Consider the following 26,469-nt stretch of genomic DNA (forward strand, 5'->3'; position numbering starts at 1 on the left):
CAGGGAGAAGACTGTGTTTTTGAAATCACACAGCAGTTTCGTAGCGCGCTACGAAACTGCTGTAGGTGATGATTTTAAGCGCAGAGCAGCTAGTGTGATACTGTGAGCGGGAGTTGAGGAAGAGAAACACCTGTCTATCAATACCACCTACAGCACATCAGAAACATGGCAGCATTTCATACCTGGGGTTATTAAAAGAGCTGAGACATGTTGCTGAACTTTCGGAGAATGTTGGGAGACAGAGACCGTTAAAATAGGAGCACATATTTTGGTCAATTAATGAGCCATCAGCGCTTTCAAGCATCTAAAGTCAGAATTCATTGCATCCGTAGCTCAGCCATCTCAACCCAAGCAGCAAAAGGACATGTGTCAAGAGCCAGAAAAGCATCATGCTACGAGGAGCAAAGATTGTGGATTTTGATTAAATGAAAACCATTTGTAATTTCAGTTTAGCCATTATGTAATTAATAAGTTAGTTATGCACTAGATAGGGATAGTCAATAGCTACCTTCGAGGCTCCCCTCATGCTGGAGGAGGAAGCTCGAGGTGGTTAAGTTTGCTTGCCTATATATGGATCAATGTTGGATGTAGAAAGGGTTGGACATTTTATACAAAAACAGAGTTATTTGGGCCAATGTAAGACTTGTTACAGTAATAGTAAAACAGTGTTGATTTCTTCTCAAGATTCTCGATGGATTATGTTGTTCAAATATAATGGTGGTGTTTTATATTATATGTTTTTTTACAGCCTTGTTATAGCACAATCACTCAGAATTCATATCTTATGCTCTGACTTCCTGTGTGTTTGGCAAGCTGTGGTTTTTGTGGAGTATGTTTGAACATTTAATGCAAAGAGCCTTGACTTCCATGAAATGACTATGTTTTTCTTGTTTACTTAGTGTATGAGACTCCATAGCCCAATGAGGACCAGTTTGATATGTATCCAACCAGCTTTTGTTTTCATGAATGAGCAAAGAGTTAGCCATCTGTTGTAGTGAAGGATTTTTATCAAGAGTCTGTGAGAGAGCCCTCTCTGACCAAAGAGGCTAATCTTTGGTCTAAAGTCTGGTTGAAAGAGTTACATGAAATCTTGCTTGGTTGCAGCCCTTAGTAGTGATTTTGTGATAACATTTTGGTGCGTCTGCCGGGAGTCTGAAGTCTATTCATTCCCGAAATCAATGGCTGAACTTCTGAAGGTAGCAGGAGCTCAGGCATCATTTTGAGGCTACAAAACTACCTTGGCGACTCCACACATCAAAGAATAAATTAGAAGGTGACTCCACTGCTAGAAGATCAGTAGCTTGATGAAGTTTCAAGATGGATTCCACTGCAAGAAAGAATGCCAGGTATGCTCCTATGAACCGGTCTCATATCCCTGGTTTTCCAAATCCTATGCCAAAGGTTGATTGGTTAGATGATCTTCCAATATTCAAAGATGAAAAGAAGGATGATGCTGCTCTCCATTTGGTTAAGTTTCACATACATGTACGCAGTCTTAAGGTTCATTTCCCTGAAGATTGTCTCATGAGGATGTTTATGGCTACTTTAGAAGGAGAAGCATGGTCTTGGTATAAAAGTTTGGAAAATGGTTCATTATCTTCTCTTGCTGATTTCCATGATGTGTTCTGTGAAATGTATAAAGAATATTATCCTTCTTTGTTGCTGCTCAAAGATTGCTGTAGGCATTCTTTAAATCTTATTCAGTACTTGGAGGATTGTTATGGTGATGATGAATTTACAGATGAAGAAATTTTAGAGGCTCTTCATAACAATGTTTTTCAACACCAAGGAGAAGGTATAACATTCCATGAAGCACAGCATGAAGAGCAGCAAGAGTTTACTTGTGAAAACCATGTTTTATCCTTAGATATTGATGTAGAGATGCAGCAGATTTGTCAGGTTTCAGATCATGATGGAGATGAAATTGATTGCATTCAGCAAGAAGAAATATTGGAGGAAATTTTCTATGACCCTCAGGCAGAGGAAAAGCTTGCTCAATTTTGTAATTCCTTGCAGCAGCTTACTCCAAATAATAATCATAATAGTGAGGGAAATTCCATTGTTTGTTGGGATGATTCAGAAAAGCAGCTGGATAGCTTGTCAAATAGAAAAGTGGATAGCACATTAGAGGGGTCTTGTGTGGTTGAGAATCAGTGGCCTGAAAATGAAGAGTGTTATCATGATCATTATTTTCAGCAGCTTTCTATGACAAAACACAAGGAGACTATGCTGGTTCCTTTCTCTTTCACGATGGAGGAACTGAACACTGTGGTTGAAGATCAGTTTGCACAGCTGGAAAGTTACAACGAAAACCAAGCTGATCATGTATTCTGGGATCCTGTAGCTGATTACATGGAAGAGTTTTACTCTCCAGTATTTCAGTTTTTCGAAGAAGATCAGAGGCAGTTTCAGTGGCAGCGGTCATCACACTGTCAGATTGGCTCTGAACTCCAATGCGGTCAAAGAAGTCAAATGTCAAATAAAACAAATGATTGGCTGCATTGGAAATTTCATATTGATTGAGCAGAAGGAAATTGAAATTGTTAGGGTAGGTAGGTAGGTAAATTGCAAATAAGCTCAAGGTTGACTGAGCATTTATTTTTCAGTAGATGTAGTTTTCTTTTTCCTACAGTCATGCTGGTCAAGCAAGTTTCTGTTTGTCAAATAAATTCTATAAGGCACTGGAGCTGCGGGTTCTTAGTGCACCACAAGGGCACACTATCCCAAGTGGAGCCACTGTTATCACTGAAAATGCTGTTGCCAAAAAATTTTAGCCTAGCTTAAAGACTGGGTGTTTTCGCAGCGCCTGAATTCGTTTTTAGCAGTTTCGCAGCGCTACCTGTTTAAGTGGTTTCGTAGCGTGCTACGAAATTGAGGAATTGGTTCGAGTTTTCAGTGGAGGCCCAAATCCTAGCATGCCTATTGTACACTGGCTACAACTGCTGTGGATGAGGTTGATGTGCTTAAAGGTCTAATGCTGACTAAAGGATATAACTCTGGTGTTGTTGCATACAATGCTCTGATCTATGGATTTTGCAAAACAGGTGTTAAAGTATTACAACAAGCAACATTGCTGTTAAAAGAAATGAAGTTCCTAAGCGATTACACCTATTACATGCTCATTAATTATCAATGCGGTAATGGTGCTATCAACAAAACTCTGGAGCTGCATCACTTAATAAAAAATAAGAGGGCCATGTGGCAGGCAGTGTTTCTCTTAATGCCTTGATTCAAGGGCTTTGCACCACAGGCAGAATAATGGAAACAGAGTATGTTTTACAAAAATGTCAAAAAGGAGTTTCATTCTAGATGATGTCAGTTGTAATCTCTTAATTAAATAATATTGCAAACATAAAATTTGGGTAGAGCAGAATCCTAATGCTTGGCCACCTAGTCCCAGTCTACAGATCTTTCTGAGGACGATGATAATTGTCAAAGATATGTTGAGTATGGCAGATGTCTATCTTATCCCATTTCTTTATCTAGCAGTCCCATTGCAATATTTCCGAGGAATTGAAATTAGTCCAGTGCATTCTTATCTGCAGAGTTATTGCAGACAAATGCTGGCCTTTGAGTGTCTGACATTGACAGTTCTGCAACATAAGAGTATTTTGTGTTACATGGAGAAGATCGTTCCCTCTGCAGATGAATTAGCTGTGTCCAAGAAAGCAAGGGTGACTGTCTCAGTCGGAAATAAGTTTGCAAAGGTTTCAGATTTTAAGAATGTCAGGTTTCAGTTTCTCAGATTTCAGGGTTTTTAGAATTTTGGACTCCATGTCCAAGAAAAGTCATTGATCTACAGTTCTCAGCACTTTGCGCCCAAAGAGTTGTCCCTAATTGGAGCCATATGTTGCAGCTCATTTTGACACAACTAAAATACCAAAGATCTTCAAGAAAGTTCCAAACACTAATTCAGGGATTTGAGAGGCTGCACATACTCATATATGCGAGAGGGCCCACCACAACCAAAGCCAAATCAAACATAGTGGCCAAAGAGCATCGCACAGTAACATTCCTTTATACCAGCTACATAAACAACATAGGAGTCAAGTTGTTGTTTCAAATCTTTGGAATTGCGAAATATGGGGATGGATGTCGGTGATTCCCCCTCCAGAATCGCAGTTGGAGTATGCGTAATGGAAAAGAAGGTTCCTTCTGCTGCCAAGAAGCACATCCTTGATTGGCTGAGGGCATTTGGTGAATTTGAGTTCATAATATTTGGAGACATCATCATTCTTGAAGAAACAACGATGAAGTGGCCAATTTGTGATTGCTTTTTATTAAACCAGCTACCCTTTTGAGAAAGTTGAAGCTTATGCTACTCTTTGAAAGCCTTTCCTTGTGAATGAGCTTAGACCTTAACATCTTCTCCATGATCGTCGAAAGGTATATGAGCGCCTTCAAAAATTTGGCATTCACACTCCAAGTTATGCACTTGTGAACAGGGATTACCCCTATCAAGAGTTGGACTACTTTGTGGAGCAAGGGATTTTGTTCAAGTCCATGGAAAGTGAATTATGAAGCCTTTTGTGGAAAAACCAGTTCATGGAGATGATCACAGTGTTATGATTTACTACCCAAGTTCTGCTGGTGGAGGAATGAAAAAGCTACTTCAAAAGGTTGGAAATCATTCATGTGAGTTTTGTCAAGATGTTAGAAATGTACGAAGAGAAGGGTCATACAGATATGAATAATTCATGCCCACTGGGGGAACAGATGTTAAGTTATTTAAACTTGGGCCTGACAATGCTAATGCAGAGGCCAGAAAGTCTCCCGTTGTTGATGGCATTGTCACGAGGGGCCTTGATGGGAAATACCAACAATTCCTCACTCTGCAGACGCAATTCAAGTAACTCAAAGCGTTATATATATATCTGCAATGATTCAGCAAGTTTGGCATGAAACTGAGGGATATTAAAGTTGAGCTACTCAAGGGTTTTGAGGATTGACGGCCTGAACATAAACCGCCAACACAAGATGATGAATTTTATTCGCTTACTGGAGAAAATGAAGAGAGTTTTTCTGAAGAGAAGGTTGTACAAGCAAAGGTTGCGGTGGTCATAAAGTGGACATAATGCACTTTTTAATAAGAGCCGAAATTTCAGGTCGTTTGTTTGGCACCAACATAAGTGATTATACAGATGGCGCTGAAGGAGATAGGTTTGGCCATTTGGTTGATCTATATGCGTCCACATAATCGGTATCATGATAGATCGGATCCTCATGACCGTGAACGGTGTACGAGAGCTAAATTCTTAGACTCTACAACAGATAATATGTTTATTTATTCATCACCCACTGGTGTTATGATTGCAATCGATTTTGTTTGCAATTTACATTCTGCATTTGGTAATTGCTTTCTTGTTTCAAAGCCGCCTCTTTCGGCCCAAACTATGAACAAAATAATGAAGTCAGAGCCTGCTTTGTATGGGTTAAGGAGTGCATAAGAAAAGGCCGAGAGAAGAAAATGAAAAAATTTATGGCATGGCCGCAACCAAATATGGTCTAAATGCAGTGATGTCTTCGTCAGAGTTACTCACGAATGGAAACAAATTTCAAATGCAAGAAGAGCTGATAGAGCGAGATTCATACTTCCACAACCTGAGTCTCCGAGAGTTGGGCAAGAAAGTGATATACAAACGGTTATTCGCAAAACAGCTCAAGCACAGATATGCTCCAGCCAGCTAGACAGGGACATGTATTGGAAGGATATTGAGAACTCTTGTATCCAAAGGTTGCTAGATATCATCTACCAGTTTTTCAACATGAGGTTTCTCCTCTGTTTTATCCATCAATCAATGGCGGTTATCCTTCACAAGACCTTTTGCAGCCTTGGATGGACGTCGATTCCAACATTCAACACAGGTTTCCTCCAACAGAGACAATTATGCCAGTGTTAGAAGATTTGGGGATACATGGATCCTATGCCAATAGCATTCAGTTTGGAAACAACAAGTCCTTTGGTAGCAGACTTGTTTTTAATTTTTATTTAATGCCTCCGAATAGCTCTTATGTCAGAGGTTTTATGCCTACCGCTTTAAACAATTCCGTTCTGGTGGATACTGCCATTCATTATGATAGTATGAGACCAGCTATGGCACCATGGATGGATCTAAGAAATACAGGGGACCCTCAGCATTTGAGCTCGTGTTCTGTTGCTAAGAACATTGGCTGGTCAACTTTTCAAGATGATGCCTGTGCATGAAGTAGAATTTTCTATGATAAATATTTCTGCTTTCGGTTTGTTTTGATAGTAATGTCTTCATTGTGTTTAAGCACTAGCCAAAGGAAAATCTTGTCAATAATAACCCTCCCTTTTGAAAGAAAGATGGAGATTACAAAGAACAGATCTATGAAGGCAAAAAATGAAGACAGTACAGAGTGTGGCTGTGAGACTGCACTAAAGGAAGAATAAATGAACCCTAAAGAAAGGTTGAGGCTATTAACCATACTCATTTACAGGCAGGGAGAAGACTGTGTTTTTGAAATCACACAGCAGTTTCGTAGCGCGCTACGAAACTGCTGTAGGTGATGATTTTAAGCGCAGAGCAGCTAGTGTGATACTGTGAGCGGGAGTTGAGGAAGAGAAACACCTGTCTATCAATACCACCTACAGCACATCAGAAACATGGCAGCATTTCATACCTGGGGTTATTAAAAGAGCTGAGACATGTTGCTGAACTTTCGGAGAATGTTGGGAGACAGAGACCGTTAAAATAGGAGCACATATTTTGGTCAATTAATGAGCCATCAGCGCTTTCAAGCATCCAAAGTCAGAATTCATTGCATCCGTAGCTCAGCCATCTCAACCCAAGCAGCAAAAGGACATGTGTCAAGAGCCAGAAAAGCATCATGCTACGAGGAGCAAAGATTGTGGATTTTGATTAAATGAAAACCATTTGTAATTTCAGTTTAGCCATTATGTAATTAATAAGTTAGTTATGCACTAGATAGGGATAGTCAATAGCTACCTTCGAGGCTCCCCTCATGCTGGAGGAGGAAGCTCGAGGTGGTTAAGTTTGCTTGCCTATATATGGATCAATGTTGGATGTAGAAAGGGTTGGACATTTTATACAAAAACAGAGTTATTTGGGCCAATGTAAGACTTGTTACAGTAATAGTAAAACAGTGTTGATTTCTTCTCAAGATTCTCGATGGATTATGTTGTTCAAATATAATGGTGGTGTTTTATATTATATGTTTTTTTACAGCCTTGTTATAGCACAATCACTCAGAATTCATATCTTATGCTCTGACTTCCTGTGTGTTTGGCAAGCTGTGGTTTTTGTGGAGTATGTTTGAACATTTAATGCAAAGAGCCTTGACTTCCATGAAATGACTATGTTTTTCTTGTTTTCTTAGTGTATGAGACTCCATAGCCCAATGAGGACCAGTTTGATATGTATCCAACCAGCTTTTGTTTTCATGAATGAGCAAAGAGTTAGCCATCTGTTGTAGTGAAGGATTTTTATCAAGAGTCTGTGAGAGAGCCCTCTCTGACCAAAGAGGCTAATCTTTGGTCTAAAGTCTGGTTGAAAGAGTTACATGAAATCTTGCTTGGTTGCAGCCCTTAGTAGTGATTTTGTGATAACATTTTGGTGCATCTGCCGGGAGTCTAAAGTCTATTCATTCCCGAAATCAATGGCTGAACTTCTGAAGGTAGCAGGAGCTCAGGCATCATTTTGAGGCTACAAAACTACCTTGGTGACTCCACACATCAAAGAATAAATTAGAAGGTGACTCCACTGCTAGAAGATCAGTAGCTTGATGAAGTTTCAAGATGGATTCCACTGCAAGAAAGAATGCCAGGTATGCTCCTATGAACCGGTCTCATATCCCTGGTTTTCCAAATCCTATGCCAAAGGTTGATTGGTTAGATGATCTTCCAATATTCAAAGATGAAAAGAAGGATGATGCTGCTCTCCATTTGGTTAAGTTTCACATACATGTACGCAGTCTTAAGGTTCATTTCCCTGAAGATTGTCTCATGAGGATGTTTATGGCTACTTTAGAAGGAGAAGCATGGTCTTGGTATAAAAGTTTGGAAAATGGTTCATTATCTTCTCTTGCTGATTTCCATGATGTGTTCTGTGAAATGTATAAAGAATATTATCCTTCTTTGTTGCTGCTCAAAGATTGCTGTAGGCATTCTTTAAATCTTATTCAGTACTTGGAGGATTGTTATGGTGATGATGAATTTAAAGATGAAGAAATTTTAGAGGCTCTTCATAACAATGTTTTTCAACACCAAGGAGAAGGTATAACATTCCATGAAGCACAGCATGAAGAGCAGCAAGAGTTTACTTGTGAAAACCATGTTTTATCCTTAGATATTGATGTAGAGATGCAGCAGATTTGTCAGGTTTCAGATCATGATGGAGATGAAATTGATTGCATTCAGCAAGAAGAAATATTGGAGGAAATTTTCTATGACCCTCAGGCAGAGGAAAAGCTTGCTCAATTTTGTAATTCCTTGCAGCAGCTTACTCCAAATAATAATCATAATAGTGAGGAAAATTCCATTGTTTGTTGGGATGATTCAGAAAAGCAGCTGGATAGCTTGTCAAATAGAAAAGTGGATAGCACATTAGAGGGGTCTTGTGTGGTTGAGAATCAGTGGCCTGAAAATGAAGAGTGTTATCATGATCATTATTTTCAGCAGCTTTCTATGACAAAACACAAGGAGACTATGCTGGTTCCTTTCTCTTTCACGATGGAGGAACTGAACACTGTGGTTGAAGATCAGTTTGCACAGCTGGAAAGTTACAACGAAAACCAAGCTGATCATGTATTCTGGGATCCTGTAGCTGATTACATGGAAGAGTTTTACTCTCCAGTATTTCAGTTTTTCGAAGAAGATCAGAGGCAGTTTCAGTGGCAGCGGTCATCACACTGTCAGATTGGCTCTGAACTCCAATGCGGTCAAAGAAGTCAAATGTCAAATAAAACAAATGATTGGCTGCATTGGAAATTTCATATTGATTGAGCAGAAGGAAATTGAAATTGTTAGGGTAGGTAGGTAGGTAAATTGCAAATAAGCTCAAGGTTGACTGAGCATTTATTTTTCAGTAGATGTAGTTTTCTTTTTCCTACAGTCATGCTGGTCAAGCAAGTTTCTGTTTGTCAAATAAATTCTATAAGGAACTGGAGCTGCGGGTTCTTAGTGCACCACAAGGGCACACTATCCCAAGTGGAGCCACTGTTATCACTGAAAATGCTGTTGCCAAAAATTTTTAGCCTAGCTTAAAGACTGGGTGTTTTCGCAGCGCCTGAATTCGTTTTTAGCAGTTTCGCAGCGCTACCTGTTTAAGTGGTTTCGTAGCGTGCTACGAAATTGTGGAATTGGTTCGAGTTTTCAGTGGAGGCCCAAATCCTAGCATGCCTATTGTACACTGGCTACAACTGCTGTGGATGAGGTTGATGTGCTTAAAGGTCTAATGCTGACTAAAGGATATAACTCTGGTGTTGTTGCATACAATGCTCTGATCTATGGATTTTGCAAAACAGGTGTTAAAGTATTACAACAAGCAACATTGCTGTTAAAAGAAATGAAGTTCCTAAGCGATTACACCTATTACATGCTCATTAATTATCAATGCGGTAATGGTGCTATCAACAAAACTCTGGAGCTGCATCACTTAATAAAAAATAAGAGGGCCATGTGGCAGGCAGTGTTTCTCTTAATGCCTTGATTCAAGGGCTTTGCACCACAGGCAGAATAATGGAAACAGAGTATGTTTTACAAAAATGTCAAAAAGGAGTTTCATTCTAGATGATGTCAGTTGTAATCTCTTAATTAAATAATATTGCAAACATAAAATTTGGGTAGAGCAGAATCCTAATGCTTGGCCACCTAGTCCCAGTCTACAGATCTTTCTGAGGACAATGATAATTGTCAAAGATATGTTGAGTATGGAAGATGTCTATCTTATCCCATTTCTTTATCTAGCAGTCCCATTGCAATATTTCCGAGGAATTGAAATTAGTCCAGTGCATTCTTATCTGCAGAGTTATTGCAGACAAATGCTGGCCTTTGAGTGTCTGACATTGACAGTTCTGCAACATAAGAGTATTTTGTGTTACATGGAGAAGATCGTTCCCTCTGCAGATGAATTAGCTGTGTCCAAGAAAGCAAGGGTGACTGTCCCAGTCGGAAATAAGTTTGCAGAGGTTTCAGATTTTAAGAATGTCAGGTTTCAGTTTCTCAGATTTCAGGGTTTTTAGAATTTTGGACTCCATGTCAAAGAAAAGTCATTGATCTACAGTTCTCAGCACTTTGCGCCCAAAGTGTTGTCCCTAATTGGAGCCATATGTTGCAGCTCATTTTGACACAACTAAAATACCAAAGATCTTCAAGAAAGTTCCAAACACTAATTCAGGGATTTGAGAGGCTGCACATACTCATATATGCGAGAGGGCCCACCACAACCAAAGCCAAATCAAACACGGTGGCCAAAGAGCATCGCACAGTAACATTCCTTTATACCAGCTACATAAACAACATAGGAGTCAAGTTGTTGTTTCAAATCTTTGGAATTGCGAAATATGGGGATGGATGTCGGTGATTCCCCCTCCAGAATCGCAATTGGAGTATGCGTAATGGAAAAGAAGGTTCCTTCTGCTGCCAAGAAGCACATCCTTGATTGGCTGAGGGCATTTGGTGAATTTGAGATCATAATATTTGGAGACATCATCATTCTTGAAGAAACAACGATGAAGTGGCCAATTTGTGATTGCTTTTTATTAAACCAGCTACCCTTTTGAGAAAGTTGAAGCTTATGCTACTCTTTGAAAGCCTTTCCTTGTGAATGAGCTTAGACCTTAACATCTTCTCCATGATCGTCGAAAGGTATATGAGCGCCTTCAAAAATTTGGCATTCACACTCCAAGTTATGCACTTGTGAACAGGGATTACCCCTATCAAGAGTTGGACTACTTTGTGGAGCAAGGGATTTTGTTCAAGTCCATGGAAAGTGAATTATGAAGCCTTTTGTGGAAAAACCAGTTCATGGAGATGATCACAGTGTTATGATTTACTACCCAAGTTCTGCTGGTGGAGGAATGAAAAAGCTACTTCAAAAGGTTGGAAATCATTCATGTGAGTTTTGTCAAGATGTTAGAAATGTACGAAGAGAAGGGTCATACAGATATGAATAATTCATGCCCACTGGGGGAACAGATGTTAAGTTATTTAAACTTGGGCCTGACAATGCTAATGCAGAGGCCAGAAAGTCTCACGTTGTTGATGGCATTGTCACGAGGGGCCTTGATGGGAAATTCCAACAATTCCTCACTCTGCAGACGCAATTCAAGTAACTCAAAGCGTTATATATATATCTGCAATGATTCAGCAAGTTTGGCATGAAACTGAGGGATATTAAAGTTGAGCTACTCAAGGGTTTTGAGGATTGACGGCCTGAACATAAACCGCCAACACAAGATGATGAATTTTATTCGCTTACTGGAGAAAATGAAGAGAGTCTTTCTGAAGAGAAGGTTGTACAAGCAAAGGTTGCGGTGGTCATAAAGTGGACATAATGCACTTTTTAATAAGAGCCGAAATTTCAGGTCGTTTGTTTGGCACCAACATAAGTGATTATACAGATGGCGCTGAAGGAGATAGGTTTGGCCATTTGGTTGATCTATATGCGTCCACATAATCGGTATCATGATAGATCGGATCCTCATGACTGTGAACGGTGTACGAGAGCTAAATTCTTAGACTCTACAACAGATAATATGTTTATTTATTCATCACCCACTGGTGTTATGATTGCAATCGATTTTGTTTGCAATTTACATTCTGCATTTGGTAATTGCTTTCTTGTTTCAAAGCCGCCTCTTTCGGCCCAAACTATGAACAAAATAATGAAGTCAGAGCCTGCTTTGTATGGGTTAAGGAGTGCATAAGAAAAGGCCGAGAGAAGAAAATGAAAAAATTTATGGCATGGCCGCAACCAAATATGGTCTAAATGCAGTGATGTCTTCGTCAGAGTTACTCACGAATGGAAACAAATTTCAAATGCAAGAAGAGCTGATAGAGCGAGATTCATACTTCCACAACCTGAGTCTCCGAGAGTTGGGCAAGAAAGTGATATACAAACGGTTATTCGCAAAACAGCTCAAGCACAGATATGCTCCAGCCAGCTAGACAGTGACATGTATTGGAAGGATATTGAGAACTCTTGTATCCAAAGGTTGCTAGATATCATCTACCAGTTTTTCAACATGAGGTTTCTCCTCTGTTTTATCCATCAATCAATGGCGGTTATCCTTCACAAGACCTTTTGCAGCCTTGGATGGACGTCGATTCCAACATTCAACACAGGTTTCCTCCAACAGAGACAATTATGCCAGTGTTAGAAGTTTTGGGGATACATGGATCCTATGCCAATAGCGTTCAGTTTGGAAACAACAAGTCTTTTGGTAGCAGACTTGTTTTTAATTTTTATTTAATGCCTCCGAATAGCTCTTATGTCAGAGGTTTTATGCCAACCGCTTTAAACCATTCCGTTCTGGTGGATACTGCCATTCATTATGATAGTATGAGACCAGCTATAGCACCATGGATGGATCTAAGAAATACAGGGGACCCTCAGCATTTGAGCTCGTGTTTTGTTGCTAAGAACATTGGCTGGTCAACTTTTCAAGATGATGCCTGTGCATGAAGTAGAATTTTCTATGATAAATTTATTTCTGCTTTCGGTTTGTTTTGATAGTAATGTCTTCATTGTGTTTAAGCACTAGCCAAAGGAAAATCTTGTCAATAATAACCCTCTCTTTTGAAAGAAAGATGGAGATTACAGAGAACAGATCCATGAAGGAAAAAAATGAAGACAGTACAGAGTGTGGCTGTGAGACTGCACTAAAGGAAGAATAAATGAACCCTAAAGAAAGGTTGAGGCTATTAACCATACTCATTTACAGGCAGGGAGAAGACTGTGTTTTTGAAATCACACAGCAGTTTCGTAGCGCGCTACGAAACTGCTGTAGGTGATGATTTTAAGCGCAGAGCAGCTAGTGTGATACTGTGAGCGGGAGTTGAGGAAGAGAAACACCTGTCTATCAATACCACCTACAGCACATCAGAAACATGGCAGCATTTCATACCTGGGGTTATTAAAAGAGCTGAGACATGTTGCTGAACTTTCGGAGAATGTTGGGAGACAGAGACCGTTAAAATAGGAGCACATATTTTGGTCAATTAATGAGCCATCAGCGCTTTCAAGCATCCAAAGTCAGCATTCATTGCATCCGTAGCTCAGCCATCTCAACCCAAGCAGCAAAAGGACATGTGTCAAGAGCCAGAAAAGCATCATGCTACGAGGAGCAAAGATTGTGGATTTTGATTAAATGAAAACCATTTGTAATTTCAGTTTAGCCATTATGTAATTAATAAGTTAGTTATGCACTAGATAGGGATAGTCAATAGCTACCTTCGAGGCTCCCCTCATGCTGGAGGAGGAAGCTCGAGGTGGTTAAGTTTGCTTGCCTATATATGGATCAATGTTGGATGTAGAAAGGGTTGGACATTTTATACAAAAACAGAGTTATTTGGGCCAATGTAAGACTTGTTACAGTAATAGTAAAACAATGTTGATTTCTTCTCAAGATTCTCGATGGATTATGTTGTTCAAATATAATGGTGGTGTTTTATATTATATGTTCTTTTACAGCCTTGTTATAGCACAATCACTCAGAATTCATATCTTATGCTCTGACTTCCTGTGTGTTTGGCAAGCTGTGGTTTTTGTGGAGTATGTTTGAACATTTAATGCAAAGAGCCTTGACTTCCATGAAATGACTATGTTTTTCTTGTTTACTTAGTGTATGAGACTCCATAGCCCAATGAGGACCAGTTTGATATGTATCCAACCAGCTTTTGTTTTCATGAATGAGCAAAGAGTTAGCCATCTGTTGTAGTGAAGGATTTTTATCAAGAGTCTGTGAGAGAGCCCTCTCTGACCAAAGAGGCTAATCTTTGGTCTAAAGTCTGGTTTAAAGAGTTACATGAAATCTTGCTTGGTTGCAGCCCTTAGTAGTGATTTTGTGATAACACCCCCACCAAGTTTTTATGTCGTCTCTTTCAATTGGGGTCCATTGACTACTTTTTGACTCCCATCTCATGTGCCTTTCCAGATCATAGTACAAGCCTATACTATGGTAGTACCTGGCGCTATATTAGATGAAGGTGCTTCTGTTAACATCATGTATTCTACTACTTGGCAAGCTTTGGGCTCCCCACATCTTGTGCCTATCACCCAGAATCTGTTCGCTTTCAACAGAGGAACCAGTCAACCCTTAGGGATCCTTCCGCAGTTCCCTATTACTTTGGGAGGAAAGACCGTCTATATAGACGTGATGGTAGTCAAAGGTCTGTTATATTTCAATCTCCTCCTTGGACACGACTATGTGTATGTCATGGGAGCTATTGTTTCTTCACTTTTCTGTGTGGTTTGTTTTCTGCTTGAAGGAAGAATTGTGACTATTGATCAATTGTCATTCATTGGTCACCAAGTGTCTCCTTTGCAGCCATCTTCCCCTATCGGCTTTTGTTTGCATATAGTACCTTCCCCGCCATAGGTTAATTATGCGACTACCCATTCCATCTCTGCATTTGCTGATGATCACATAAATGGTATAGTACATTATGTATTGGGGGCATTGGAACTAGATCTGTCTTTGGTACCAAATGACATGTATTCCTCCTGAAGCATGGTCCTTCCATCTAGTGAAGAGCTCTTGGGAGCCATGTTATCATATGGTACATGAACAAGAGTCATGAGGATACTTCCTGGTCTTGTGTCAACCTCGTTAAAGAAATAAACAAGGGGTCATGAGGATAGTTCCTAGTCTTGTGTCAACCTCGTTAAAAAATGAAACAAGGGCCTAGAGCATAGTTCATTGTCATGTGTCAAGCTCATTAAAAAATGAAACAAGGAGTCATGAGGATAGTTCCTGGTCTTGTGTCAACCTCGTTAAAAAATAAAACAAGGGTTTGGAGCATAGTTATTGGTCTTATGTCAACCTCATTAAAAAATGAAACAAGGAGTCATGAGGATACTCCTTTATCTTGTGTCAAGCTAATTAAAAAATGAAACAAGGGTCTTGAGGATAGTTCTTTTACTGTGTCAATCTCATTAAAAAATGAAGCAACTCCCTTTACAAATCGAGTCTTTGATTAAGATCTCGTAAAATCCTAGTCGAGTCTTTTTGAGATGTCACAAGTGAACCTTCATTCCATTCACCTAGTTGAATGACATGAATCTTAGGGGGCATGTACCTCATTTGAGTCATTATGATGGGGGCAGGCAAACTTATAGCAAGCATATTTTTTCATTTCAAGCTTTTGTGAACATGAAACCCAATCCAAGCAAAGTTCTCCATGGTTCAAGCTTGTGTAAAAATGAACTGATACCCAATTTTAACCCTCGTGATCACCATTTTTATCAGCGAATTTTTTCTAGATGAGCCTTGGTTGTTTCATTCCATCGCCAGCTTCTCTTTGGCTGATCATATGCTTTCACTTGGTTGTATTTCCTTTCTTGCAGGACCACAACGATGAGTGCTTTCATTAGCCAGCCTCTTGACCATTACATGTTTTGAGTAGTTCCACCATTGTTAGAACCAGTTGCTACCATTTATACCACTCATTCCTCCAGGATGAGTCACCTTTAAGCTATTTTCTGACTCGTAAAAGATGAAAAGATTGCCGAGTATTTTTTTTCCCTTTTGATTCGTTAAAGAGAATAAAAATGGGGGTCTGCTTTGAGCTCTTTTCCGATCCCTTAAAAATAAAAGATGGTCAAGCCCTTGTCATTTCAAACTCGTTAACGGATGTGAAACTTCATGCACCTAGTATAAGTTTACCCCTTTTTCAAGCTGGGAGGCATTATTTACGAAAAAGTTACTCCTTGGCTGAAATGGTCAAGCGGTTCTCTCAAGTATTGTTTTTTACTTTTTCGAGCTCGAGAGACACAAATGTACGAAAAGGGACCATGTGGATTTTTCTTTTATGTGTCTTTTTCAAACTCTCTAAACATGAAAAAGATACCGAGTTACACCTTTGTCAGACTCGTTAAACTATTAAACAACATTGGATTTGTCACCATGACGAACATGAATTTCTCCTTCCTAGGGCTCAGTAAACTTATTAGGTTAGATTTGTCCGAAGGATGAAATCACAGTGCAAGCATATGCTATCCCCTTCAAGCTTGCAATGAAAAATAAATGGGGTGCTTGCCAGAAATGGCGGGGGAAAATTTGGAAGTATTCTATCGGTTGTATTAATTATTACGGCAACTTGTGTCTTTTAAATATCTACACACTTTCTGGTTTGTGTCAGGTTGGGATATCCTCACTTTATAGTTGGCCTTCCGGGTTTTGGGTTATCCATTTTGCCTCATTCGATCCGATCCTTGCTGCATCATCATGATCTTTGATCCCTTGGTACTAAAATGTTGCCAAACTCTGGAGTCGTATCGCCGATATGTTCAAGAGCTTAATCCTTTTGTAGTTTGTATCCTTACACACCTTCCTCAAATTCTCTGTCTCATCCACTTTCATCTTGTTCCTTTGTCTTGCGTCTATGATGTGGGAAACATTATGACCCTCCCTCGACCGATCACTTCCTATTGACTTCAGTTCATTATCCAGGAAGTTGATCTAGAGACTCCTTTTTGGTACCTTGGAGCTTGCATGCCTTAATGGAAAGTTCTTCACATTTGACGATAGGCTTTCATTATTAGCCTTCAATAAGGTGATTTCATGGGTGTTTGACTTCAGATCATTCCTCACACTTCGCGGATTGTACTAGTAGTACCTTGAGAACCATTGACATCACTGGTGGTCTCTCTCACGCTTGTTAATGGTTTACATCATTAATTGGTAATCAAGCGGTTTTCTAGTATGCTCGACTTCAGCACATCTATTCACATATTAGAATTTGAGCCTTGATCAGGTTGGGATTCAAGACCCTGGGCTCAGATTACAAAGGACGAGGTTCTGCAGATTGGTTCATGATTGCATACATGACTCTTTTGATTAGATGGTTGTGTCCATACCACAGATCATTTAAGTTTATATTCTGGATGGCTGCGCCCATGCCTTATGCACACGTATTTCCTTTCACTATGTACTTATGTATCAAAGATATCAGTTGTAGTTGCATTTCTAGGTTCTCCATGATGGTGTTTTGTTTCAGTTATGGATTCATAAAGCATTTCACCCGCCCCACTCTCTCAGCCTTCATGCTTTAGGGGGCATCTGTTACATAATATTTTGTCATCGACCCCGAATTCCCTGATCTAGGACACTGTCGGTCTATGTTATTGACATCTGTTTTGTGTCACATTGCAAAATATGTGTCAATGTCTTCCTTGTCATATCAGGAAGAATACCTCAGTTCATTACTCTTGGAGCAGACCCTTTTGAACCTCTATTTTTGGGTCATCGCGGGTCATCCGTTATTCCACCCATGAATATGGAAAATATTGAACTAAGCCTAGCGATGTTGTCACCTTGTCCCTATGTTTTATTGGCAATGAGCTACCTTTGGCAAGTTTGTTTTTAGTAAATTGTCAAATCTTCTGAGTGGTGATCCTAGGGTTGGTTGTTGGATCAGATGAGCTCAGTTATCTCTTTTGGGATTGTTGTTCCACCCTTTTTGCAACCTCCCAAAGGGATAAGCTCTTTCTCCCATCCCTTATGGAGGCTCCTCCTGCAATAAATACCTCTTTCATGGATAAGATTTGCGAGTGGAAGTTAGAGGAGTAGGAGGAGTTTGAGAGTTTGAGGGGAGTTTGGAAGTAGCTTCTAATGTAACTTAGCCTAGGATATTTTTATGTGGATTTGGCTTGATTGTATGAGTGTTCTAGCATCATAATTTTTCCTTTTGGGTAGGGGAGAGAGTTATTCATCCTCTTAGGAGAGGCTGCTTAGGAATTTTGGAAACCTAGGTCTTAGGGTTTTATAGGAAAAGGGTTTAGGGACTAGGAAATGATAATGTAGGGGTAAGGATGAGTTTAATAGTGATGTAGGAAGGTGTTTTAGGGTCTATGGGTAGGAAATTTGGGATAAGGATGGACTTATGGTTTTATCACTTGCCCAAGTGCCAATTTTGCATAGGAACCAAACCACTAAAAAACAATGTTGTTTAGGAGTGCAAAGAGGTGGAAATTTTGTGACTTACTTGGTAGAAGAGGAGACAAGAATTTTTTGAAGTTTTGAGAGAATTTGGAGGCATTTTGGTGCTCTGGGGGCTCACTGGGCAAAAGCGCAGTGCCTTGCCCAGAAGCACAACACCTGTGTTAGAAAAGGCAACGACCACTGCTCTAAGCACAACGCCTCCCTCCTAAGCGCAGTGCCAAGAAAATTTTTGCCTTTAAACCTACAAAATCGACTTTTTGAACCAAGGAAGTGTGAGCTTGACCTTTGAGAGTGAAAATGAATTTTTTTTTTATGTCTTGGTGGCCTTTATACTTCATGAAATTGATGATTTGGGCCTTGGGACCCACTTTCTTCCTTTTGTCATTCACCTTACTCTTGGAAACTATACCTTTACACTTGACTTTTTCTTTGACAAATTGATCACTTGATATACATTGAGAACACTTTGACCTTTGACTTTTTGGTCCTTACATATTTTGGAACTTTGAATTAGTAGCTTGGAAATCATGTGCTTATTACATTTGAAAGACATAAAATTACATAGTGAAAAATAAAAAATATTACATTTAAAATCAAAATTACATGCTGAAACAAGATTTTATGTTTACAAATCATCCTCAGATAGTGAAGAGATGTTATTTGATCACTATGAGACTTGCTGACATTATGCAATGGAAATGGTGTTTTATTGGACCTTGAAAACCATAGGACCTAATGGTAACCTTGACTAACCTGAATTGATAGTGTCATGACTAATATGATGACATGATGAAATGAGATTTTATGATTGACGTATGCTCATTAATACATGAAGGTGGGCCAAAAAGCATTGCTTTTTGAGGGATAGTGAGGTTTTCTTACTAGGGCTACCATCCATGAGTAAAGTTTTGAATGAGGACCTAGTGGAATGAAAAACATTTCTGAGTGGGACCCTAATATGATATGAAAAGTGGATTTTTGATCACTAATGGCAGGATGCAAACACTGACACTAACACACACCAGTTGAAGACTCTGGGGGTCAAACATGCGATAACGTATTGGAACTAAGACTTTGAAGCCTCATGCAAAGCTTGCATGCCAGATACACGCACCATGGTGAGCAAAATTGTTCTCAAGCCAAGGTTGTTGGTAATTGTTGCTATCTTCACCTTACCTCCATTGGTAATTTTGGCACTAGGACAATACCTCTGGACTAGACCCCTGGTACACTCACCTCCTTGGCGATACCTAAAGAGTTGCAATGCTTCTCCTCGATGGGATAATCGCGTGACGAAATAGATGTCCATCTCCTCAAGTTCCAGTTCTTGCACTTTTATGATGAATATATCTTGATCTACATCCCAAAGGCTGATCAGATAAGGTAGTAATTCCACTTGAGCCCTCAACTCTGTGGTCCTAAATAATTTTAGCAGTCCACTATCCCTCAGTGCGTTTATGCATGCAAGGCCTTGAGCTGCTTGATGATCTTCGCCTTCATGGCCTCTTTCTTTCCACTCCAAGACCATATTCTCCTGCAAACAACATTTAACACTTATTAATTCCTTTTTCATGGATTAAAATCATCAAATTTTTCTTAAAAGAGCATTTTATATCTCAAAAAACTGTCGTTGGCACCATCACACCTGTTTTTATCAACAATGTGATGGCATCTTGCGAGCTTTTAGGATGACCATACGCGATGGTCGTCGACACCCTGAAATTTTAAATCATCCTTTCTAGCATAAAATTGACTGTCTAAAATGCATCAAAAAGTAATGAAATGCAAGAGTATGGATGAGGCTCTTTCTTGTTGTAGACTAATCGTGAAATGGTACCCTGAATCTCCTGCAGTAGCCACTAGAAAATCAAGAGAATTAGGGCACAAAAATCAATTTTAGAGCTCAGTTTGGTAAAATGGTAAAAAATGAAATTACTTTTACCTATTTATAGTTTTGAAAGTCATTTTGTCAATATTTTTCATAATATTTTTATATTTTCTCTCGATATTGGTGATAGATGTGTTTCTTGTGCAGTTACAGGTGCCTTCAATGTGAACAGTGGTCATTGTTGACCAATTCTAGTAGTTTTAATTTATATTTTTTTCGGACTCATTAAAAAAATGAAAAAGGAACCCCCTTGGAGTCATCTTTCATCTCTCTTCTGACTCTTGAAAATTGAAAATATTGTCGAGTACTTGTCGTTTTGAACTCGTTAAAGTAAATGAATTGGTGTCACCTCAGTATACATTTACCCCTTTTAGGGGTTGAGATTGACTATTTACAAAAATGGTACACCTTGGTTGACATGGTCAAGAGGTTCCCTTTGATATTGTTTTCTAACTTTTTGGGTTCGAGGGACAAATTACGAAAAGGAACATGATGAAGTTTTATTTTCTGTTTTTGTTTCAAACTCTTTAAATATGAAAAAGATACAGAGCTATCTTATGTTGATCTCATTAAAACTTTGCGACGAAAGACTCGTCACCATGATGAGACCGAGTTTTTACTTCCTTGGGCTCGTAAAACCTACTAGGATGGATTCATTCGAATGATGAACTTACATGACAAGCATATGTTGTCCCTTCAAGATTGTGATAAAAAATAATTGGGGTACTCGCTAGAAATAGTGAGGAAAAATAAAGATGAGACATCCTTTGTATAGGCAGCATGTCGCTCTTGAACATGACACTCTTCTGCTCTCATGTCGAGTTTGGGATATCCTCACTCAATCAATTGTCCTCTTGGGTTTGGGTGATCCATTTTGCCTCTCATTCAGCTATTACACACTGTCATCATGACCTTTAGTCCCATGTTGAGTGAGATTCTACCACAATTTGGAGTCGTGTCCCCAATATGTTCAAGAGAAGTCTAATCTACAATTATTTACTTATACATTGTTTGAGTCATTGCTACAGTCTTGAATATCATTCCAATTTATTCCTTGTTTCATGTTGATGATGGGGGATTCATCATTGTCATCCTTCAATGAGTCACTCCCTGTCGACTTCAACTCATTATCCAGGAAGATGACTTAGGAACTCCCTTTAGTACCTTAGAGCTGGAATGACCTAATGGGTAGGTCTTGACATCTGATGATAGGTCTTCATTACTGGCTTTCGATCCAGTGATTCCATGAGTGTTCTACCTCAACTTCATTATCACATTCACAGATTGTACTGTTGTACCTTGATATCCATTGTCATTATTGGTGGTTTATCTCGTACCTATTAATGGTCCACATCATTGGCCAGTGATCAGGTGGATTTCTAGCATGTTCGACTTCAACACTTTTATTCGCATGCTAAGATTCGTACGTTGATCAGGTCAGGATGGAGCGCAAGACCCTAAGTATTTTCTATTATGACTTAGACTGCATCGAGTTATATATCATTCATGATTGTACACATGTTTCTACTATATAGATGGTTGTGACCATACCGTGAGACTTTATATTTATGATGATCCTTGTTATCTAGATGGCAACACCCATACCATGGATCTTTTCATATCGTCTTTATCATCCAAATGGCTTGTCCATGTTTTAGATTCATGTCTTGATCTCAGATATGTATATGTATATGCGTCCTTGATTTGCAGGTCTCCTGATAGTGCATGTCCTCGACCTTGCCAAAATCTCGTAAAGCATCTCAGCCATCACTACTCAGTTTGCCTTCATGCTTTAGGGGGAATTTGTTACACAGTATTTTTTCATGCCTCCTCCACTTCCCTGTGACATACCCTGAAGTGATTGAAACATGATCATTATACATTATACTCATCCATGTATATAGTTTAGATCCATCCTTTAACTTTTCTTGGAAAATATTTGGAGATTTCCCTGAAGAAATAACTCTTGAAACCCTAAAATGAGGGTCATCACCCTTATAAATCTCAAAACTGTGATGATCACCTATTATACCATGTTAATCCAGTGATGGCATCGCTCTATTCCCTTTCATACCTATGATGGTTTGAAAAAGTATTTTTTCCCAATGAGGATGAGAAGCTTTGTGATCTAGAAGCTTCCAGAGCGGCGAGTTGGAGGTGGTTTCGCATAGATGAGGTCGAATATTCCTAATTTAACCTCTTGGTCTCATCCCTATGAGCTACCACCTTGAGATGTGTTCCTAATTATATCTTTGTAGAAGTCCTAGCTCCCTCTCCCATTCTCAAATGGTTGATCTATGTCCATTTTCACCGCCATGTTGAGATTCTGCTTAGACGTTATTCATTAGACTTGGATAAGGAGTGTTTGGAGAGTTTCTTGGCTTGGACTTGGATTACCACTCAAGGAGAGCCTTTCAACATCAAGGCTATGGTTGTAAGCTTCCCTTCATTCTTTAAATAGTAATACAACTGCTTGTTCATCTTCCCAAAATATATATGTTCATGTATGTATTGGCTTGGTATTCCTTGATAAGCTAAGTAGATTATTATTGGATTTGTTATTGGTTTTGGCATGGTTTGTTGTCTCTTGATCACTTGTGTAGGTACATGAGCACTGAAAGAAGCAGGAATAAATTTGTTACACAAGTGGTTTGAGGATCTCAATGAAGGAAATCATAATAACATAAGAGCAAGGTAGGCCATCTCTCTTGTTCTACTTTTCAATTATAATATAGGAATATGTCTAGTCGATTGTCACTTCAGTTGCTAGGCCCACTCATTCGGCTAGAGGAATTGTCTCTATCTGGAGAGAGGATTAACCTTGAAAACACCTATGTGTGAATGATCTAAGTAAGAGAAGTCTATTTTTTGTACTTATGTGAATGGGAAGGCTTCAGTAGCTGTGTGCGTGGAGACCTTGGTAAGTTCGCAGCTGAATGCACAATACCCTCCAGCTATGTGCGCAAAGGTTGAAAGAGTTTATAATAGAATATCTAAGCATAATAAAGGTTGTTTTGGAGCAATACTTGTGTATATGTATGTTATTCTTTACTTCTAAATTTACTGTATATTCGTTGTGTTTACTACAATTTATCATGAAATATGCTTCATAGATGTGCAAAAGGGTTAGATCTACTTAATTACATGATTTTATGAATGTTTAGAACAATAGGTGAAGGTTTTAAATCTATTAACTTTTAGTTATTGTAGTTTCCAGATTTTAAGGGTTAAGGTTCACGAAGGTCAGAATAAAGCCCTAGAAGTAACATAAACAAATCACATAGTCCTTTGGATGAAAACACCTAGTTCTAGCATCCCCTAATATTGCTTCGGGTGAGACTATAGCCTGTGCTATGCGGGTTTTTTCGAAAGGGCTAGTAGTGTATCGTTTTTTTAGTTAGCACAACGAACTCTGAACCTGGGTCCAAATCCCCTTAAGACAACACTCTACAGGGATATGTTGATGTATATATGCCAGGTAATAGAGATAACAGGAGGACCGCCACAAGGTATGTGTTTACTATAGGTGGAACCATTGTCAGTTGGCTTTCAAAATTGCAATGTGTTGTTGCACTCCCAACAATGAAAGTAGAGTATGTTGTTGCTACAAAGGGCAGTAAAGAAATTATTTGGTTACAAAGGTTTTTGGATGAATTCGGTAAGAAGCAGGAGTTGGGCAAGTTATACAATGATAGCCACAGTGCCATTCATATTGCAAAGAAATCTAAATTTCATTCCAAGACTAATATATAGCTCAAGTACCATTTCATACTGTCAGTGTTGGAAGATGGACAATTGAAGCTGGAAAAGATAAACACTAGCAAAAATCCCCTAGATATGTTAACAAAAGTTCTAAATAGGGATAAACTAAGATTATGCTTAGTTTCAATTGGTTTTCAGGTATGATGATGGAGATGAGAAACAACCAGGTCCAAAGTGGAGTTAGTGTCCAACAAATGGAGTAGTAGTCGACTTGTTATAATCAGTCTCCAAGTGGGATATTGTTAAGTGTGGAGCCTGATTATCTTCTTTATTCAGAGGTATCACCACATTGGATGCCAGAACACACATTTCATTAAATTTGGAATTATATAGTGGATCTAGAATTTAAAAATAACCAAAAAACCCAATCTAGTGTTGTTCTTGTAATAAAACCTTTCCAAATTTAATGAAACATGTAGTCTAGATTGTGATAAGGTCAAAATGCCTCCCATTTTTTCCCCACTAGAGGAGGCGATGAAGATTTTTAGAGCCCCACATGGCGAGCTTTGGAGGCAGCACCCCTGAGGCTAAAAATAGATGTAAAATTGCCTTGTAAAATGTTACAATTTCGTTGTCAATCTAAGTCGTTCATTAGGTGGATGATTTGATGGTAGAATTTATGTTTAATTTAGGGTTTTTTGCCCTATAAGGCAACCCCTCACTATATATGATGGAATTGTATTGCGACATTGTATATGTGTATTCTGAACGAGAAAGATAGAGGAGAATCTATGAGAGCAAAGAGGAAATTACAATGGATCCACTGTAGGTTGTATCTATTCATTTTTTTGGATGATATAAAATGAAGGATTGGTTGTTTCTTTGTGGACGTAGCCCAAATTGGGTGAACCATGTATATCTGTGTCTATATTGTTTTTCGTGTTTTCTATTTTTATATTTCTGCAATATTTTATGTGTTCCATTGCTCTGTAATATATAATTTTCTAACATGAGGTATGTATGATGGTGATAAATGGTGTAGAGAAGGGACACATTACCCAAGACTAAACCCAACACTCCAAGGAGGTTGTATCTTCTTAAGGTGCCTTGCTCAAGGTGGTTGCAAACCAGAGGTTTGGACTATGGGCTGGTATGCCTTGCCACAAGGTCGAGAGGACCTAGCTGAAGCTAGTTGGATGAGTTCGTCCCTGCAGATCAACAATCCCTGCAACAAAAAAAAAAATTCTCTTTTCATTTATGCATCACTACATGTCAACATGGAAACAATGAATTGAATTTGGGAAATCTGATCTATCTATTGTTAAGGACTATATATTTGAAATGGAATTTCTTTTAATCTACAAAAAACTTAAGGAAATAAGATAGCAACTGTATTTTCTTCCAAGATATCATAAACAATGATCTAGCTAAGAATCAATCCTAAGATATGCAATGACCAAAAGACAAAACCTGTTTTTGGGGTTGTGATAGTGGGGCCCTCTAATCATGATCCCATGATGGAGATGAGATAGAGGCCATTGTCACAATATTTTCTGAATTACTTTCCTTCACTACAGCATCACTGATCTACCTCCTCAAAGTAATGGATACTAGGTTAAGAAATAATTCAAATACTTCTTAAGCTAAACAAAACATAAATAAATTTCAGCATCTAACTATCATTTTAATTTATGAATATAGATACCAAAAGAGGAACTTATTCTATTAGGGTTGGACCTTAACCTAAGATCTTCAAGCCTTTGAGTCAACTCAGTGCTGGATCAAGGTAGAATTTCTCATTATCATCCAAATGTCAAGTATAACATAACAATAATAGTCACAATGTTTTGGCTCAAAATGGCCTCTTGGCTAAAACAAAAAATAGAATCCTAATGAGTCCCTTGATTCTCTTATTTATACAAAACATGATCTCCCAATAGGTCCTTATAAAATAGGGATACTTAGCTCCCTAACTCAAGAATTACTCTTTCTTAACTGTCACTGGATTGGATGCCATTGGATGAAACTTTTTTTGTTGTTAGTAACTCCGAGCTGATGAGATATGTTGGAGGAATATTCGAATGATTTGAGGAGTTAAGGAGGGAGAGAAATATCCTAAAATATCTCTTTCTTACCCACTTCAATTTCTTGCACTTAAGTCAACCCAAAACTTCTCCAATCCCTGCATTTTATAAATATTAGGCCACATGACATAGTAACTCACCTTCTCCATTCTCACTAAGAAAAATACAACAAAATATGTAAATAAATATGACAAAATCCAATTTAATAAGAAAGAGAGTGTCATTGTGACCCATATATTTTACCTATTGATGAGCCTCATCAGTAGCACTAATCCATGGCATAAAAAAATGTGGAAAGAGTTTCCAGTGGGGAAAAGGTTAGCAGAAGGCTTTCAAGGAGCTAAAGAATAAGATTAGTTAAGCACCAGTTCTGGCATTACCAAAATTGTAGTGAGCCATTGAAGTGGAGACATATGTGAGTGGGTATTCTTTGGGAGTTGTCTTGAGGCAAAGAGGAAGGCCCATTTTCTACCATTATGAATTAATTCATGGGGTAGTTCTTAACTACCCTACATATGATAAGGAGCTCTATGTCATGCTGCAAGCTGTGAAGAAGTGGAATCACTATCTGATGGGAAAGGAGACAATAATCCACAAAGATCACTAGCTATTACATTACTTGCAGGCCCAGAGTAAGCTAGAGCAGAC

Source organism: Pinus tabuliformis, chromosome 2_1 (assembly GCF_031772625.1).
Source record: "Pinus tabuliformis cultivar Carrire ecotype Pingquan chromosome 2_1, CPIR1, whole genome shotgun sequence".
NCBI lineage: Eukaryota > Viridiplantae > Streptophyta > Pinopsida > Pinales > Pinaceae > Pinus > Pinus tabuliformis.